General features: G+C 36.2%; 1 long non-coding RNA gene across 1 annotated transcript in view; it reads right to left on the bottom strand.

Annotated features, from left to right (window-relative positions):
- Nucleotides 1–1,260, bottom strand: part of LOC136796130 (uncharacterized) — a 4,072-nt gene extending 2,812 nt beyond the window's left edge. The window contains exon 1 of the long non-coding RNA XR_010843829.1: nucleotides 1,128–1,260. This is a non-coding gene — a long non-coding RNA (uncharacterized lncRNA). The remainder of the gene's footprint in view (nucleotides 1–1,127) is intronic.
- Nucleotides 1,261–8,963: the final 7,703 nt, after the last annotated feature.

The following is an 8,963-nucleotide window of genomic DNA, read 5'->3' as shown; positions in this document are numbered from 1 at the left end:
AGTGCTATTGCAATTGCGTCGATTTCTGCTCTATACTTTACACACGGTCAACCAATAATCTTCCAAAAAAGATAAACATTTTTTTCAATTTTTTCATTATTACTATTCGACTAAAAATGCCCTCACGAACTTCGGCTAAAACCTTTGAAGGAAAAGAAGAATGGTATGTTTTTTAAATTTAAAGATATGAATCAAAATTTTGTTTTATTTTATTTTATCATTATTTATTTTAAAAATTGACTCACAAATTATTGTTCTTTTCTTTCTCAAGTTTAAACCTGGTTGATATAGTTGATAAAAAAATATGTGGGAATAAAAAATTATACATTATAATGAATATGAAAATTATTATAAAATTATAGTTTAAATTATGATGAGATATCACAAGACAAACAAAAAATTTAGTGACACCAGGGGGGAGGAGGGGAGGAGAAGGGGAAGGAAGAGGAAGAGTGGGATGATTATGATAATTTTCGATGTTAAAAGAGTGTGTTCTAAACCTTCCTCAAATTTACTTACAGTATTTTTTTTTTGTTGTACATTTGTAAAGTTCAATAAATAAATAAAATAAAAATGTAAAAAAATAATGAATATGAATGTATATAAATCCCATGAGTTAAATTCAAAATATAAGGTAATTCCTTAGTTAATTTGTTAATTTTGACTTTATTTTTAGCTTTCGTCTCAACATCGCCTGTTACCATCAATCAATGCAATCATGCTGTGTAGAGATTTCAAGAAGTACTGTTTCGAGCTATGCATCTTATCTATTTTATGTTTATGACTGTTTTATTAATGTGTTATGTATGATATTAAAGAAGATATAAAAACGTAAAAAATATAAATATGTAAATTTAGCTTGATTTACACCGATGAAGACCAGATTGAAAGAAACATATGTATAACAGAACTAATTACTAGTTAAGTTAATGTAAAACACACTCATACTAAAAAACAATAGAATTCCAAATTCAATCATTTTAACTTAATTCATTTTATTTTAGGATTCCTAAACCGAATCCATCATCACATGGACATTTTATTTAATACCTTATATTTTTTTGTACATTACATTTTTTCTTTAACTAGTATAGTACCACTTGAAGCTATGTCGTAAATATTCTTACCATCAATTTCTTCTTCAAAATAATGAGACATGTTCTGAGATTTAATCCTTTCTACAACAACCAGAAAAAAGAGGGTTAGTGTGAAATTCTTCATGGGGATTCACAGGTCTGTGCCAGTCAATGTGAATCTAAACTGTAAAAACGGCTGAATATTTGTTTATCTGACTGCAAAAAAGATAACATTCATAAAAATGGCAGATAACGTTAGTAAGGATTGCAGATAACGGTGATAACTATAGCAGAGTAGGTAATCCAGTATTTCATTTAAAATAAATGAATTTAAATAAATCCAAATTTATCCGAAACTCTCGCAGATGAGGAAGCTAAAATTGCACGAGTGTTTGAATTTTTAAAAGCACATCGCCTTCTTTATAAATTATAACTCCTCTTCGATTTTTATGTTTTTTATTTTTTATTTTATTTGTTTTTTTTTGTTATTTCTCTATTTTTTTTTTTTATTTTTTATTTATTTTATTTTATTCTATTTTTTTTTTACTTTTATCATCCCATAGGCGTTGATGACCAGAGGGTTTTACGCCTTTAAGCAAAAAATCAACAACAACAACAGTATTTCATTATGGTAATTATCTACATTTTTCTTAGTATTGAACATTGAAAAAAATAACTAGCGTTCCGGGGTAGTTATTTTTTTCAATGTTCAATACTGATACACTGCCCTGTGGCACTGATGAGTATCACACAAAAATAAATCCGTTAAAGTTGAAAACAAAATTAATTTTGATTTTTACCTGACAAACGCGGAACCGAAAGGATAGTTAGTTGGTTATTCAGAAATTAAGGAGTAAAACCTACCGGTCATCAACGCCAGTATTTTATTTATATATACATTTTGTTTTCTATTATATATCTGAAAAAAATATAATAATAATAAAAATAAAAGGAAACTAAATATAAAAAAATAAACAGGTAATAGAACAGATAACAACAAAAAATACACATAAAATAGTCCTTGTTTTTTTCGAAAAGACTTAATCTTATTTAAATATGTTTCCCTATTTCCCAAGTCCTCTGATATATTTGAAGCTATACCCATTTCGTTTATTCTACTAGTGTGAAAACACACTCTTCGAGGATATGATTTATTGTCATTCTTTTATTATATTTCTGGCATCTGAGTGGATCCTCCTTTTTAATTAAGTGAAGGTGTGTGAGTCTTGCGTACACTAGTCTTAGGCGTGTCAATGCAACCTCCTCTCTGTGCTTGCCGCGACTGGAGCTGCTCCATGCCTTGACATTTTTCTTAATCGCCTTCAATTTATTTGGTGGGCTGCTGTCTCACAGTGCCTGCCACTCCTGTAATATGGCCTGCTTAGTGGTTGTGCGAGCTCCGACGCTGTTAAAAAAGCTTTACTGCGTCTCGGGAGCGCCTCTTTGTCTGCCCTCTCAGCCATTTCGTTGCCTTTAATCCCTATATGACTGGTTGACCAGATAAAGTGTATAAGTTTCCATCGTCGTTTAAATTTTTTATGAGTTCTAAAAGACAATGAAGTCCGGGGAGTTCCGGATTCATGCTCTTCAAGGCTTTCATGGGACTCACCGAGTCTGATATAATCACCACATTTTTAATTGGTAAGCTCTTCACGTATCTCAGTGCTATTGCAATTGCGTCGATTTCTGCTCTATATATACTACAGTCTTGGTACAATTTTTGTTTGTTGGTGGTATTTGGGGTTACAAAGGCGGATGCCGTAGATGTGCCTGATTTGGATTCATCTGTAAATATAAACAAGTGAGCGAGTAAGGACTAGATTAATTTATGGTACAGGTTTTTAAAATCTTCCGGTAATGTGTGTTCTTTTCAAATTTTGATAGATGACGGTTTAATCGGGGTTATTTATAGGTCCAAGGAGTCACTCCGTTTTAGATTGTAATTAGTTCGATTTGTCTTAGTTTATCTATTGTAATGGCCATTCTCTCTTACAGTGGCAAGGTAGAGTTCCTTGTTTGTTGGAATCTAATAGCAAAATTAAGTTGGAAGATGTATTTAATGGGTTGCGTTCGAGTTTTTTAGGTACAACTTTGTCATGTAATTAATGGCTAGTTTTTGTCTTCTGAACAACATAGGTGGTAGGCCTAGTTCAACACACAGACATAGAGTTGTAGCGAGGCGTACTCCTTTGTGGTGTACAGAGTCTAGCTTAGCTAAAACATTTGTACGAGGGGAGCCGTAAACAAAACTGCCGTAATAAAACTTAGAAGAAAATAGAGCCTAATACACTCTAATCATTGCGTTTCTGACCACTCCCCAATTTGTTTCGCTAAGTACCCTTAATATTTTAAGGCCAGCGCATCTTTCTTTCAACACTTTAATGTGATATTCTCAATAACGGCGCCTATCCAACGACAACCACAGGAATTTATGTTACACATACATAATATAAATGAAAAAATATTTGAATAACTTTCAATCAACGTTTATGGGGAACCCCTAGTCGTACTTAGAAACCCCAACGCCCCGTACACGGCATAAATTATGGGATCCCTTGAGGGGACGTTTCCACCAATTTACTATGGCTATCGTTTGTTAAATTAAAATAAAATTTTTTTTTTTAAATCAGTACCAAAGGTGGCATGTCAGGAATTATAAAATTAGTATATCCAATTAGGTATAATTTGAAGGCTTAATTCAATTAGATAAATTTAATTAAATAATTAAATATAATAATGTATATGATAAGATATGATCCTCAGGCTCACTCCATTCTTTCGTATTTCGCATGACGTTTGCTCATTATGATTAATATCTGGTATAGTTGTACTCATCACTCTCTATTTAGAATTAGAAATTATAGTTTACATGATTTGATATAAATTTTTAATATAATCCTTAGGCACACTCTATTCTTTCGTATTTCATGTTATGTCTGCTCATTGTGATCGAGGTCCGGTTTAGTAGTGAATCATCACACCCTATTTTGGAATTGGAATATAAAGTGGCTTGTCTTAAAGTCTCTTGTTGCGAGGTGTACTCCTGTGTGGTGTATAGAATCTTGCTTAGCTTAAACATTTGTACGAGCAGAGCCGTAAACAAAGCTGCCGTAATAAAACTTGGAAGAAAATAGAACCTAATACACTTTAATCATTGCGTTTCTGTCCGCTCCCCAATTTGATCCGCTAATTACCCTTAATATTTAAGTCCAACGCATCTTTCTTTCAACACTTTAATGTGTTATTCCCAATAACGGCGCCTATCAAACGACAACCCCAGGAATTTATGAACGTTAACTTATGGCAGTAAAGTAAAGTTCTGATGATTGTGGTGTGTTTCTTTTCCTACTAAAAGGTACATTCGTTTTTTTCAGGAGAGAATTGCATTCTTGATGATCTGGACTATTTGTTAATGCGATCGAGTGCAACTTGAAGTTTTTCTTTTATGGAAGAGATATCTCTTCTTTTGTATAATACTGCTATATCGTCAAGCATCACTTTAATTCCAGTAGGTTGGTTCAATCCTAGGCTAAAGTGAATAAAATTGTACTTAGTACCTACCTTGCGGCACTCCACTCCCTTGCTCACATTGCCTTGAAAAAGATTATCCGATTCGGATCCGAAAGGAGCGACGTGATAAAGAAACTTTGGATAAATGTAAGGAAATTGCCTCTGAGTCCTAGTGAATATAGTTTATTCATAATGGTGAATTTATTTGTTTTGTCGAAGGCTTGTGCATATCAAAATAGACAGCAACAGCTTGCTCCTCTTGGACAAAGGCATACTATAATTCAGTTTCTATTTGAACCAGGTGACCTATGAGCCTCTTATTTACCATTGGCTCCTTTATCTTACATAGGCAACTAATTAAAAAAATTGGTCGGTAGCTGGATGGATGGCGTTTATCTTGTCCTGTTTTCAAAATCGGATACAATATAGTTTAATTCCAGTTCTTAGGATTATTTCCAGTGGATCAGATATAATTATTAAAATCCAAGAGCCAGTTCAGTGTGGTTTTAGTTAGGAGTAACGTGGCATAGTGTATATTGTCAGGACCAGGTGAAGATCCCTTAGCATCTTGTTGTATTGATTGCAGCTCCTAAATTGAAAATGGTATATTGTAATCTTGGTATTGTCTTGAGTGGGGGAGAAGTCTAAATGCTAAAGAACATTGATAGGAGAGGCATCATTGTATACTTCAGAATAATAATCAGAGAATATATTACTTCTGGACCGTCGGATAATTTCCCTTCATTAGATAGGGATTATTTGCAAGTTGCTCTAGTTCCTTTTATTTTATCGCATATGACTTCACAGGGGTTAGAAGAATTATTCGACTCGATAAATGATTTCCTCGATTCCTTTTTTCTATCATTTATAATTCTTCTACATAAAGCCTTTTGTTTTAATATTCAACCAGATTCTGCATATTCATATTTTTTTTAAATTTCTTGAAAGCCCTTCTTAGAAGTTGTTTAGCTTTCTCACAACCACTGTTGAACCAGGGAACAGGCGGCCTTTCGAGGCAGCTCTTGCATAATGGGATGGAAGTTTCTGCAGCTTCTGTTATAGTTTGGCATCCATTATCGATAGTTGGGCAACTAGGGTTATCTTGAAAGTGAATTTAGACCATTCTGCTTTTTCTAAGATCCATTTAGGTAAAGTGTCGTAATTGTGATTGACATTCCTCAATTTTAAACGGATTGGGAAATGATCACTGCCGTAAGGTTCTGGTAGAGCTGGCCAATCTAGTGAATTAGTGAATACTTCTAATTTCTTTTTCTTTAAGAAATGCTTTACAGGATTCGAAAAAATAGTCATATTTTTCTGGGCAATTGACACATTTTAAGGGACTATTACATTGTGTACCTTCATGTTTGATTTTTCCACAATATCTGCATATTGTCTCTTTTTTACACGCAAGTTTAGTATGGCCGAATCTACAGGATACCATTGAGTGCGTTGGGTTCCTGATAATTATTGTAACATTAACATTGTGATATCTTATCTTAATTTCATTGAATAAATTTGGCATGTTTAAGGCTAAGAGATAATAATGACTGTCATGTTTTTCGTTATTTTTATAAAACGTCATTCTTTTTACATCAATAACATTCTATAATCCGTTTGTTCTGCGCTCCGGATACCAAATAACGTCTCATATTTAGTTTAGCTTGTGGTTCAACCTTAATCGGGAAATTATTTTAAAAAATTTTCAGCCATTGTAATAGCTTCCAATGCAACCAAAAACAATGAGTTTTAATAATAAAGTAAATGAAAGGAAAGTGTTGTACTGAATTGTATAACCAGCAAGGAGAGGAGGACTTGGAGACGAAAAGGACAAGCAGCAAGAACACGAGGAGAGTTGTGAGGAACGTACCCACATAGGGGCTACCGCACATTGGAGATCAATCACATGAGAGGAGAACACGGCGGTTTGCCTACAATAGAGATTGCAGGAGTGAGGTGTCTGGTAGAAGGTAGTTCTTCATGTGTCGAGAGGCTGTGGAGAAGTTATGTAGTGGAGGGAGAGCACACCGGATTCAGGGATGCCAGTGTAGGTTAATCACCCTGGGTGGCCATTGTGAGGTTCAGGGGGAGGCGGAAATAGGTTTGAACCATTGGGATCTAGTAAGGGCTTCTTGAAAGTACATATTGTAAAGATCATACCGAGGGAATATAAAGTAATTGTGGATTGTGACCTGCTAGGGAAGGTGGGTGGTTATGGAAGAAGAACAACAACAAGAAGTCACCTTAGCGTATCATCAGGGGAAGACACATCACCGGGGAATTTGATTTGTGCAATCACCATTTGACTATGCAAGTGTTAAAGAGAAGATACTTTTGGTGGGGAACGAGGAAGACTATATCAGAGGTTGTAGGAAGCTCCGAGGTTTGTCTACGCACACATCCGCCTAAAGAAAGACCAGAGAAGACACCTACCACAGATGCACCACTCAAAGATTTACAAATCGACACATTTAAGGGACATGGAAGGGGTACAAACGGGTGACCATGATTGAACTCTTCAGTAAGTCGGCAATGGTGCACCAGGCGCAAGATAGGTATTCGGAAGCAGTATTGGCAGCTCTCCGCTTGTGGTTTCAGTTCTACATAGTTCCAGAACGCATCTCATCGGATGGTGGAAGAGAATTTGACAGCTCTTTGATACGAAAGTGAATGAAGGACTTGGATGTGATATGGCACCTCAACACACCAGGACACCCCAAAAGAAAAGGAGGCGTTGAGAGACTTCACGGAACTCTGAGCGATCACCTTCGATTATATCAGGTCGACCAGGGACTAGTACCAGACGTGGCTATACATAAGGCGATTGCAGCTTATAATCATTCCATACATGCAGTTACGGGGTTTTCGCAGGAGGGTGGCGCAGGAAAATCTAAAGGTCACAGACAGGATGGGAGGTATCAAAATTGGGACGATCGTATATAGAAAGTTGGGTTCTAACAGGGGTAAGGAGATACAGCGATACGAGGGCCCATTCAAGGTGATAATTATTAGGGAGAATAATGTAGTTACGATAGAGAGTATCCGAGAACCTAAAAAGTGGCGAACTGTCCATATTGAACAATTAAAACTTCCGGCAATGATAATATAGAGACTGGACTGTTCTGATATCACCTCCACTTGAAATGTAATTATTTATTTAATTTTTTAATGTTGTATTTTAGTTTATTTGTTACTTTTTTATTTTTTTTTTATTTTATGTTGTTCATTTTATTGTACCAGAAATCTTTTTCTTTATTTTTAAGTTTAATTTATGTATATAGTGTTTACTTTTGATCAAGTTGTGAGTTTTTGTATATTGGTATAGGAATTTTTTTTTATTGTAAATAACTTTCCATATTTTTTCTATATATGTTATATTCTACAGTATAAGTTTATGAGGTTTTTTTTATTTTTACGAGGGTAGGTGGAAATCTTCAAGACCTACCTATCCGTGAGTGGGATTTTTACCCACTAAAACCACTGCCCTACACCTGTTCATTCCTCTCCACGGGACCGCTGCTAGGCATTACTTCATGGAGGGAAATGGCTGAGTGCCGCCTCGCATTCTTCGCATGGTTTTCACGTTTCCATGCTGGTTACGTCGTCTAGCCCTCTCTTCCTATCTCAACCTCTTGAGAACGACTGTGGTGAATCTCTTCACTGCGTTCCAATGCCGGTCTGAGAGGAGCATATAGCTCACCGCGTTTTCTGGAGTGATACGTCCTCCACACTCTCTCTCCAATTCACTTCTTTCTACTGCAAAGCGAGTGCAAGTGAAAAACGCGTGCTCCGCAGTTTCGTTGACAGCCTGGCATCCAGGGCATTATTCGGTGTTGTCCAGTTTGAAGCGGTACTGGTAGGCTCTGAAGCACCCATGACCGTCCATCCATCATCAATTGGGTTATGTAAAAATCAACCTCACCATGCTGGCGACCATACCACTTGCCCACATCGGGTATTAACCTGTGAGTCCACCTCCCGGAATCTGCAGCCTCCCAACGCTGCCGCCACTGGTCGACGGTTATTTTTCGCTCTTCTTCTCTGGATAGGTGCAAGCGTCGTCCATAGTGCCTGCTTCTTTCTAACATTCTATAATCAGTATGACCCCTAAAACGCCTTCTAAACACATAGGGCCGGAAATGCGGTACACACACGATTCCTAGAAGTTCCCGTTCTAAAGCATTGTATCTGGCTTCCACTTCGGTGAGAGGCTGACTGGCATAGGCTACAGGACGCTCTACCTCTTCGGATTTCTGTGCCAACACCGTTCCTAGATCATACTCACTTGCATCTGTTGTGAGCGTGAACTGTTTCTTGAAGTCGGTGAATGCAAGAACTGGTTCCCGTTGAAACTGCTCAATGCATTTCTGGATTTAT

This window comes from Halyomorpha halys, unplaced genomic scaffold (assembly GCF_000696795.3).
Source record: "Halyomorpha halys isolate HHAL.00 unplaced genomic scaffold, Hhal_1.1 Scaffold912.1, whole genome shotgun sequence".
Taxonomy (NCBI): domain Eukaryota; kingdom Metazoa; phylum Arthropoda; class Insecta; order Hemiptera; family Pentatomidae; genus Halyomorpha; species Halyomorpha halys.
Note: the sequence above shows the minus strand (reverse complement) of the source record. Positions and strands in the feature narration are given on the sequence as shown.